Raw genomic sequence first — 11069 nt, 5'->3', positions numbered from 1 at the left:
GCTATCGGTTTCCCCCAACCTGTGGCATATCAAATAATCGAAGTTCTGTAGATAAAAGATGAATTCTTTTTAATAAAGGAATCTTGACCATAAACTAACTACCCCTGATTTGAAGGGGGAGTGAGAAGCAAAGGGAGAGGGAGAGAGAGAGAGAGAATCTCAAGCAGACTCTGAGCCAAGTGCAGAGTCTGGATCAGGGCTTGATGTTACGTCCTTGAGATCACAACCTGAGCTGAAATCAAGAATTGGCCACTCAGTAGACTGAGGCACCTGGGGCACCCCTCTAATTTTTAAATTCAGAGTTTGGAGGTTTTGTTTCTCAAGGTAAAACAATAAACACCAATAGTAATAACAATGCCACAAGAAGAAATGTCCTCAGTCCTGTGCCTTTTTAATTTAAAAAGATTTATCTCACCAAGATGTTAACCATGGACAAAATAGAACTGGCTATGGAGAAGGGAGGGAGGGATCCAAGAGAAGAGACCAGGCCAAGATTTGCCCTTGAAGCAGTCTGGGCCCAGCATGGGCATTGGCCAGAAATGACATCATCAGGAGCTGGTGAAGGAGGGCAGACCCACAGAATCACGGGGCCATAGAGATTCAGGTTCAAAGACAAGCAAAATAGACACCCTCAAGCACTCCAATACTCCCTTCTCACCCTACTTCCCTGGCTTCAGAGGATATCAACATCTCCTGTTTTTCCTTGTCTATCCAGAATGTTCCTTCTCTGTCTCTCATGCTTTAGCACCCACTGCTGGTTCTTGAGCTTTCCTCCTTCTGCCTACCACCTTCCCTACTCTTCACACTCTACCCAGATAATCCCATCTACCTACATTTTCTTATTGGGGTAAAATATGCATAACATAAAATCTTAACCATTTTCAAGCACACAGTTCTGTGTCATTAAGTACTGTCCCAGTGTTGCACAACCATTGTCACTATCCCTCTCCAGATTTTTTCATCTTCCCAAATGGAAACTCTGTACCCATTTGAGAAGGAGCTCCCTCTTTTCTCCACCTACATGTATATAGTGCTTACTCTGTACAGTGTTGGACACTATTCTAAGTGCTTAACATAACAATCCCAAGAGGTCATACCAAGTATTCCTCTTTCACTGATGAGGTGACCAAAGCAGAGAGCAGTTGAATAAACCACCAAGGTTTTATAGCTGGTTAGTGGTTGTGGTAGAGCATATGATTGGGCCCAATTATTTCCTCCCTTCTTTGTTAGGGGAATACAGCTCCCTGATCACTGCCATATGCTGTACCTCCCATAGGAGGAGTGTACTTCCCCACTTCGTTGACCCCAGGCTTGTCCAGGTGTCTGGCTTTGGCCAGTAGAATGTGAGCAGAAGAGCCAGGTGCCCAGTTAGCAGAAGTTTTAGAGTCACTGTGTCTCTGTTATTGCTCTTTTCCCTCTGCACAAAGCTGAGATGGGGATTCCACCATGAGCCTGGGATCCAGAATGAGGAAGATGTGGAACAAAGCCAAAGCCGATGCACAACGTTCAGCTTGGAGCGAAGGTTGTCAAAGAATAACCTGGAAGTTCTGATATACAGGGACTCAACAAGTATTTGTCAAATAAATGAATGGACCCATGGACCCAGATTGAAGGAAACATTCTTATCACAACGCTTCGTCATGGGGAAGCTGGTGGACAAGGAAGTCTGACTCTGGTCCCGGGGTTGCATCTCTTTTCTGCACTGTGTCCCAGATATCTGGCCCCCAAGACATGTTGTCAGCAGTAGGAGACTCTGACCCAGGTGCAGCCCTTGGGCAAGAGACCCTGTCGGGGCTCAGACTTGGAGTGGTAGCTGTGCATAAAGGGTTCCTGGAGTTCCTTAGAGATGGATCCATGTGGCGGGAACAGGGGGAGTATCACAAAAAATCTAGAAGAGAAGATGAGGCCTCAACAGCAGAGCAGCTGGAGAGGAGATTGCACGTTTAAGGAATATTTAGAACGTAAATTAAGCAGGACAGGTGATGGATTGGTTTTTCAAGGGAAGCAAACTGGGGCATCAGGGATGATTCTAAGGCTTTAAAAGAATTAGTGCCAAACCATCTGTTTCTGGCTTGCAGATTCTTCCAGTCTATGGAAGTGAAGACATATGTCAGAGAAGACATAAAAGTTTGTCTTAAGCCATTAGATGTGGGGATCATTTGTTACTACTGCACCACCTTGTGAGAACTGACCAAAGCTGGGATTTGAACCCAGGCATTCTGGCAGCAGAATTCTAAGCTCATAGATCTACCAGGATATGGGAGCTTAAGTTTTTATATTCCACTCCCTACTACTCATACCACCTGGGTGACTACAGGCATCTCAAACTCAAAATATTTAAGGGACAATCTCCATTACCCTGATACTCTGAATTCCATATTCTGTATTCTGAATCCTTCGTTTTAATTGGTGACACCATAACCTACTCATTCACTCATACCAGAGACCCAGGATGTGTTGGTGACACCATTTTGCTTTGCAGAGCCAGTCAATAGTCAATTACTGGGTCTTGCTCATTTCACTTCCGTGTCAGTATTCCTCATCCCTACAGCATTCTTTGTCTTCTCCAGCATTGCCTTTGTCCAGGCTGTCAACATCTTTCACCTGAATTAAAGCCCTCAATAGCTCTCCCTCCTTCTGATCTGAGACTTCTCAAAGTCCATCCCCTAGAACAATCACCCACACACAAAAAATCCAACTTTGTCACCCTAGATTTAAAATCTATCAATGGCGTCCCATCGTCTACAAAGTTCAAACTCTTCCCAGCCTCCAAGGTTCCCATGCTCTGACCCCTGCCTACTTCCACCACCTTGTCCCACCACCTCTGCCACAAATTCTGTGCTCCAGCAACACCAAGCTGCTCACTCTTCTGTGTACACACACTGGCCCAATGTGTGATTTCTCTCCTGCATTCCTTGTTAATTCCTTTCCTAAGGACTTAAGCATCTAGGAGCACTAAAGGGACTCCTGGAAAGGAACACAGAGCACATTTTAATGTATAAATATAGCCCAACTAATTTTCAACATCAGACAGCAATATGAACATTAATTTCCAAAATCAGTAGGAAAAAAAGGCTCAAATGTAAGAATTTAAATTTCCCCAATAAACACAGTTAAGAAGTTTGTTGAGGAAAGTCTTATGGAGAAACTGGAGGTACATTCACACATCAATCAAGTGTTTTCTGGTTTCTTTTGAACACTCCCTGCGCTCCTCTCACATTTTAGCATTGGCATTTGATTGACCAGTCAACAGTAGCTGGGGCGGCTGCTCCTCAAGTGAGTAAAAATCCTCTGCTTTGTCTTGGGTACAAAGCTGTACAAGAGAAGCAAGGCCACCCACTGGCGACTCCCTGATGTGAACCAGTGATTGTGACAGAGATGGTGACTTGGTAGGAATCCAAACAGCCAAGAATTCCCATACAGTAACTTCTCGGTAATGGTTTTCGCCATCCTTGAGAGAATATCAAGGACAAGCAAGTGTGTAGCTGCCCTTCAGAGAGAGGCAGAAAGGAAGCAAAGCGAGTAGGGGATCCATTTCCCAGTGAAAGGGACTCAGTGGGGCTCAGGGCTTCAGAAATCTACCTGCCTCAGCCCGGGCCTTGGGAGGGATGCCTGCATTTCTGAGGGCTTATCTATTCAAAGAAAAGAACGGGTGTGTGTCCGGCAGGGATCCATGCTTTCCTATCTGTTCCCCTAAATCACCATAGTTCCAGTAACCAACAGAGCTCATGGTGGGTGGCTTTCTTTCCTTCCCTTGAAAGCTATATATTCTCCAGCCAGGCAGAGGCCCTGTGCCAGCTAATCCCTTATAGTTACCAATGCAGCAATTGCCAATCATGTCATCTCCTGGTCACCACAGCACTGGGCTGTAACCATGTTCCTTCTCTCGCTGGTTGCACCCTCTCAGTCCCATTTGCTGTAAACCCTGAATAGACACCTTCAAAAATATCTTGACACTTTTCTCCATAGGCTCTCCACACCGTTCTCTACTGCTACATCATCCCCGGCCACTACTATCCTTTTATCTCTATCTTCCCACTTGTGTTTCTTCCTTGGTGGCCATTGCCACAATTTATAATTCTTAGATTTGTTGTTTGCTTATTCATTTGTGGTCTGATTTCCAAGCTGGAGAGAGGAAAAGATGATGTGTTTCTCTGACAGTTTTTACTTCCAGCTGCTAGCATGACGCCCAGCACATAATAAATGCTCAGTAGATCGTTATTGCATGGTGGACAAGTGAGTGCATGGACGCATAAATGGAAGGATGGAAGAGGGAATTGTTAAACTAATGGTGTCACTTAGCTTCTCAGCTCACGAATGACCATTGCTGGCCACATGGCCCACGTAGGAGAAGCTGTGGCCCAGAAGTGAGTTAGACTGGCTGGCTTAATGGAGTCCCAGTCTTTTGAGCCCACCAGGTCCAGCATGCCAGGCCAAAAGAGGGACACTGGACACCTACCTTGTTTCTGTGACCCAAGGGAGCTATCTCTGATTCTGGCCAAAGGACCAAGATTCTCTGACACCCACTCCCCGACTCTCAGCTCCAAGCCTTATCTGAAGTCTAAATGAACTTCTCCCCCTTGACCTGCAGTTGGCAAAGAAGCAGCACCACGGCTCGGCCTCTGACAACAGCAAGCTCAGAGGCATGCCTGATAAGAACCTTGTGAGTTCACGCTCATTTCTGAGGGTGATGTTTAATAGCTTGAAGGTGACATCAGGGTTGAGACTAATATCCGATTGAACAGAAAGAGACATGACCTAACTCGTCTCTCACCGTGGGCCTGGCTGCAAGAGCTTCTCTTTCTTTATTAATTTCCTAGCCGGAGCTGCTGGCTCAGGACTCCAGCCCGTCCCCAGAGCTGGGGCCTGTGGCTGGGCTTCACTCCAGTATTATTGGGAAGGGAACAGGCCCAGCTGGGTCTGAGAGCCCCCACGAAGAGCTGTGCTCATCTCAGCCCGAGCCCTGCAGTGGGATTTCTCTACCATCCCACGGATTTACCGCACTTTGAGAAAATCCAGTAGGGCAAATTCAGAGTCTCTCAAGAATCCCTCATGGTGTAGAAGAAAATGAGCTACAGCCTTCCGTCAGCTGCAGGCTTCCCCAGTGTCTATAAAGGATGGTTTTATTTGTGTTTTCAAGAGTGATTTAAAACCAGTTTTCCAGGAACACAGACCCCGTCTAAAGTACCCGGCACACCTGGCTGGAGAGGAGTAGACCTGCGTCTGAGTGGGGCCTCTGCCTGGTGGGACCATGCTCCCTTCACATTGTTGGCCCTTACTGCTCTCTGCATTGCTGGAGGAGGAATCCCTTACTCCTTACCACCTGCCTCCTCCATCCCCCCAAGCCATCTCACTCTCGGCCTCAGAGACTGACACACCGAAGCTCCCACCCTGGCTCTGCCACTACCTGGCTGTGTGGCTTTCACCAAGTCACTTAACTTCTCTGGGCCTAGTCTTCTCATCCCAGGGGGCTGCAGAAGTGGTGGTGCTTGAAAACTTCTGCTGAAAAATGCTTCTATGAAGTAGAGATCGTGTCTTATTCACAGGTTGATGGGAGGATTAGCTTCATTCATTCATCCATACACTCATTCATTCATTCCATGAAAATATTTCTTGAGTGCCAATTATGTGTAAAGTCCTTGCATGGTGAGTGGAGACAGAAGTAGCGTGTCCCCAGGACAGCGGGGTCCAATGTGCAGAGTGCCTAGCACAGGGCCTGGTGCAGAGTGGCCCTCAGCAAAGTCCTCTCGGTCTCTCTCTGTCTCTTAGCTCTCTTTGTCTCTGTCTCTGTCTCTCTCATACACACATACACACATATTCTACATTCTGGACAGAGTTTTCTTCTCCTTCTACAGGAAGGCTACAACCCGGCAACAACAAAGTACAAAGTAGAGAGAGGGAGCCCTGAGTCTCAGTATCGGCTCACCTACTTGTTTGCTGTGTGACTTTAAGCCAACCAGTTACCCTCTCTGGGCCAATCTCCTGACTCATAAAAAGCAGAACATTCTAATCATGCTCTGCCTTGAGTACGACAGATAAATAGACACTTTGGGCAAAATGTTTTCGAAGCACCAAGCTGTCCAGATGAGAAGCACCGCTGAGAGGCCCTGGGGCATAGTGACAGAGGTCAAGGACATGGAGGATGCTGGATCCGTATTTGCCTCTGATGTGTTGGTCCAGAGCAAAGCCTTGTCCACTTCCATGCTGTGATCACAAACAACACCCCCAAGTGCACCCTAGGACAGCAATTCAGCTATTAAAGCATCTCCCCAGCCAACACACACATACTTCCCGCGGAAGGCCCCCCCCGCCAAGACTTGACCCAGTGGCCTGGCATCTGGAGAAGACTAGCCTCTTGGGAGGTGTCCGCAGGACGGAATCAGAAAGTGGACACCCAGAGCACTGCTCGCCCGCATTCTTGGAAGTCTTGCAGTGGCTCTTGACCCCATGGCCCCCTCTCACCAGCCACTCTCCCTTCATCTTGTCGTGCCTCAGCACTGCCTCCCAGGACCCCCATTCCCTTCCCAGAGTGTCCAGCCTGTGAATGATCAGGAGCAGGGAACACCAGGTACAACTGCCTCTTCCCGGCAGCCTGCCCTGAAGGCCCCCACAAGCCTGCAAGTGCCCCCCAGAAGGAGACACTAAGGGTTTAAGGCCACATTTCTTCCGGGAGAGAGTAGGGAGACCCCAGGCCCCTCCAAATGCTTTCTCATCCTCAGCCACTACCTTGTAAATGTTTTCCTCACCCACCTCTTCCCTGAAGACCTAAGGAGAAGCTATTCCAGAGCTTGGGGGTTGGGGAGAGGGCACGGAGGTTCTGGAGGACCCCGCAGTCCGCTCCAGGCTCTTTCTGCTCAAAAATTTGTGGCCCTTATGGGGGATGTGGCGCCTTCATCCCCCAAATCCCCTCCGTGCATCCCCCGACGGATCTCTGTGGAGCAGATGCCAGGGGTAGGGAGGAGGACACAATGCCCCTCTTTGTTGGGGGGATCTGGGCCAGCAGTCAGGGGAGGAAATTAGAAGCGCTCCTGACAGCAGGCTCTGTCTGGGGTGTCTGTGAAATATGGGCCAGAGGGGCTCCTTCTCCAGACCCGCTCCTGGTTGCCGACCCGTCCCCACCCCCACTTTGGGCAGAGAGGACACTGCCTGTTTGGAGAGAAAAGATATATGACACCCAGCTTCCTTCCCTCCTCCCTTGAGGGGCTTGAGGGGGCTCTGAGGGCTCAGGGGAGCTCATTTTTGCTCTTGGGAGGTGTGGGTGAGTGTGCATGTGTGTACACACATGTGCATGGTACTCATGCATGCATGTGTGCACATGTGTATGTGTGTGGGGGTGTATACCTCATGTGTGTGTTCACTCTGTGAGTGAAGGTGTGTCTCCCCGTCTGTTCATTCTACAGCCAGAAGAAAGAGCTCAAAATGCTGCCCCTCCCCACAAAAACCAACTAAACAAACAACACGCTGGCCAAGACGGCTCCCTCCCCGACACGCCTGCTTTGGCCCACAGCAGCACGAGGGCCTTTACGACCCTTTACTTAGATCCTTACTTGGGCAAACTTACTTAGAGACCCTTTATTCTAAGCAAACTTACTTAGAGAGTCGTGCTATGAGGAGAAGGAAGGCAACTTACGGATCCCAGGCCCTCGGACCGCTTCCTCCCAGTGGCCACCTCACATGTAGGAGCTGTTCTCAAGCTGAGCACAGCTCCTGCCTCACGGAGGCTCCGGGGAGCGGCCTAATCCAGCCACAGCCCCCGGAGCCTCCAGTGGCCCCCGAGCCATTTGTCTTCGAGGGAGGAAATGGCAGGATGTTCCCACCCACCCACCTCCTTTGTGGCCAGCAAGGCCTCCACATCTGGGCCACAGCTGGTTGCTGAGCTACCCTTCCAGGCCTGTTCTCTCCAAATGACAAGAAGACAGCTGTCGGTGAAAAGCGCCCAAACCCCTCGGCCCCGCTGGGAACCATAAAAGATGGGCCTCAGTTTCCTTGACTGTAAACTAAGGCCAAGAGCAAGGACAGTCCTGCCTTCTGAAAGATCTGTTGGGAGAATGAAAGACTACAGAGTGTGGAAATATTGGGTAAACTTTAAAAGGCTGTCCCAAGGCTGGTGGTGACTCGTATACATCCAACAAATGTCGGCCAGGCTGGGACTCCAGGTGACCCTTGGGAAAGGCACCATGACAGAGTGGGAAAAAGAGCATTTTTTACGTCAGAGCCAATGGCGTCTCTTCGTGATCACTGCCTATTGAGACGGGTGCATGATTATGCTCATCATGGAGATGTGGAAGCCAAGTTCTGAGAATTGGAGGGATGCACCGAAGGTCACATACCCACCCTGGGTTGGAGGTAGTGGCACCTTGCCTTATGCCATTGGGGCTGTCATATGGGACTCATTACAGAGTTGTCTCTGGTGAGCCAAGCTGGTCAGCGAAAGTGGGCCTGGCCTGAGATGGAAAATGGAATTGGTGAGAGGTCACATGCAGTGGAGCCTTGGGCTCAAGTCCGTTATTTTCATGTCTTGACCAGTTTCGGAGATTTATTACTTACCTCCCTCTTCCCCTGTCTATTTGGAGGCAGTCTTTGGAGGAAGATTCCATGCTTGGCCCACTCTATCGTTCTGCCCTCAAGGAGCCTGGAGCCTCACCCAGGAAGGAATCTCGCCCAGGAAGAATCTGGGTGGCAAAGTGACACCGGGAAGGGGTTGTATGATGCAGCAGAAAGAATCTGGCCTTTAGAATCAAACCAATCTCATCTGAATCCCAGCTCACCTCTTCCTAGTGCAGGAGCTTGGCCAAGCCATGGTTTCTGAGCCTCAGTTTCCTCATCTGAAATGAGACTCATCCATGGTTCTGAGGGGCTGCAAAGGTTAAATGAGCTAACGTGTATGAAAAAGCCAAGTGTGGGCAGCCTGGGTGGCTCAGCGGTTTAGCGCTGCCTTCAGCCCAGGGTGTGATCCTGGAGACTTGGGATCAGATCCCACATCAGGCTCCCTGCGTGGAGCCTGCTTCTCCCTCTGCCCGTGTCTCTGCCTCTCTCTCTCCCTCTGTGTCTCTCATGAATAAATAAATAAAACCCAGCCTGGAGCCTGGGTTTTGTCGGGGCTTAGGGAGAGTGGATTGCCTTTCTCTTTCTCCAAAGAAGTGACATATGAGATACAAGACTAGAGAGTCCAGGGGAGGAAGAAGGCTGGTGAGAAGGTGAGACCCCCATCAGCTCTGGCAACCAAAGAGGGAGGGTCTGAGAAACAGAGTGAAGCTTCAGGGAGAGACAGGTCTTGAAAAATGGCAGAAAAGACTTCTGACGCATGGGTGGGGTTATCGGCAGAAGCAGAAAGTGCCCACTTCCTCCCTATTGAAGGAACACTATGAAACACCTCATGGCAGAGATGACAGGATCTTGGAGACCATCTCTCCAGTGCCTTTGACCCATGGCGAAACTGAGGCCCACAGAGAAGGACCTAGTTCAAGGTCATACAAGGCACTTATAACAGGTTCCTGACTCCCTCCAGGACTCAGTTCACCTCCAGGAGGCCCGGGAGGGTCCTGGAGAGGTAACCTGCTGCCATCAGTTGGAGGTCAGGAGAGGGCCAGGAGGGAGAGCTGGACCAGGGACGGCAGCCAAAACCTGGGCTCCCCCCGTTCTGTCCCAGACCTGATGTCCTCTCGACAGGTCAGGTCTGCCAACAGAAGCCAGCTGGCCAGCCCTGGAGGTCCCTATCTGTCTAGACTGTTTGTTGGCCCATCCTACCAAGAAACTCGACTCAAGGGGGCCGGGCCGGGCAAGATGGCCTTGGAGGTCTCCGACAGCTCCGGAAGTCTGCACACACAGTCTCTGGAAGACTGAGAGGTGTTGTCTCTGCAGAAAAGCCGTCGGACATTTCCATGTGATGGTGACACAAACCATTCCTTCCTCCATAATCACCCTCCCCGCAGCCCTGGCCCAGGGCAGACAGCCTGCCGTGCATGGGCTTTCTTTTCAAATCCCTCTTGCTTTTTTTTTTTTTTTTTTTTTTTAAATCCCTGTGAATGCCTGAACGTCCAGGCAGAGGCAGACTCAGATCTTTGAGTGTGCTGGTGGTGATGTGATGGCTCAGACGGGACCCTCCGAGCTCTGTGGCGGCAACAAACTCCCTGCTGATGTCATTTAAAAGGATAACCTCCCAATTTTCTCATCTCCCTTTGCTGGATACACCTTATCAAATGACAAAAGAAGCCAATGTTTGGTTAAATGGTTCAGAGGTTAATACTCAACAGATGGGAGATTTTTTTTTCCTTCCTCCCCCCTTCTTCCAGGAGATCTTGTCTGCTGACCCTTGCTGGATATATGAGGCTGGGGGACCCAAGGGCATTCTTCCCATCATGCCCTTGGAGGGAGCCCATGTCCCCTCCAGCTGCCACCAGCCCTCACGGTGTCACAGGGTGTGTCCACAGCCTCCACAGGATCTCTGTGGGGCAAGGCCAGCAGAGCGGGACTCTACACTGCAAGGTACTGAGGTGGGGCACAGGCAGGAAACAAACCCATTTCCCCACCACCAACGTGGGAATGCTGTTCTCCTGGTTTAAAAAAATATTTCATCCAGGGTGGGTGGGAGCAGGCAGGCAGGACCCTTGCCTTCTGCACCTGGTTCTGCCACAGGCCCACAGGGGGCCTCTCAGCAGCTGTCTGGCCCTCTCTGGACCCCAGCATCCCTTCTAAAGAAAAAGGGGCTTTTCTTCCCAGCTTCCCTGAAGTGGTGAGAGGGTAAAAAGATCCCCCCACCCCTGTTTGGGGCCACATTCTCCCAGAAGCAGACCCTGGAAAGAGGCTTCAAGGGCAAATGGTTTATTTGGGAGGTAAGGCCAGGAAATGCCAGTAGGGAAGTGGAGGCTGGTGCAGGGAAGGCCAAGAGGTCAGTGGACGGTGTGTCATGGCAGGATGCCTGCACATGGCAGTCAGGGTGCAGGAAACTGGGGGAACCAAATGGGCCACACTGTCCAGTGCAGTCCCGTTGGCCACAGGGCAATCCCTGAGCATTTGCGATATGGCTAAGTCTGCAACCAGATGCATTGTGTAGGGGCACCTGGGTGGCT

The sequence above is a fragment of the Canis aureus genome, chromosome 16, assembly GCF_053574225.1.
Source record: "Canis aureus isolate CA01 chromosome 16, VMU_Caureus_v.1.0, whole genome shotgun sequence".
Taxonomy (NCBI): Eukaryota; Metazoa; Chordata; class Mammalia; order Carnivora; family Canidae; genus Canis; species Canis aureus.
Note: the sequence above shows the minus strand (reverse complement) of the source record.